Consider the following 484-nt stretch of genomic DNA (forward strand, 5'->3'; position numbering starts at 1 on the left):
TACCAATAATCGCATGCCAATGTGCATTGGCTCGTTTAGTTTACACTCGAAGTAGATTGGTCTCCCTAAGCGAGATCCCAATTCGTCGGTCATCCGATGTGACGTCTCCGTTCCCTCCTTCAGGGAACGAGGGTTACCATACGTAACCGAGACGTTCCCTGCAGCACACATCTCCCTTGATTCATAGGTAAAGAGTTCACATCCTGGAATGGTCATACATGCTGAATGGGCTCTGTGGGAGACAGCTTGTGCAGTCTGATCAGTTCTACAGATGAGTAATTCAGATAAAGCAGCACATTAAACCATCCAGTCACAGGACATCTGTGTAATCAGAGTCTAAATGGCAGGTGACTTCTCAATCACATATACACACATAATAACAGTTAATTTAAAGTGAGGCTGGTCAAGCTTAAAAAAAAGACACAGAAGCACTATTAAAATTGTCATATCAATTGCTTCAGAAGATGCCAAAAAAAAAAAAAAA

Source organism: Sinocyclocheilus anshuiensis, unplaced genomic scaffold, assembly GCF_001515605.1.
Source record: "Sinocyclocheilus anshuiensis isolate Anshui unplaced genomic scaffold, SAMN03320099.WGS_v1.1 scaffold1164, whole genome shotgun sequence".
NCBI classification, from domain to species: domain Eukaryota; kingdom Metazoa; phylum Chordata; class Actinopteri; order Cypriniformes; family Cyprinidae; genus Sinocyclocheilus; species Sinocyclocheilus anshuiensis.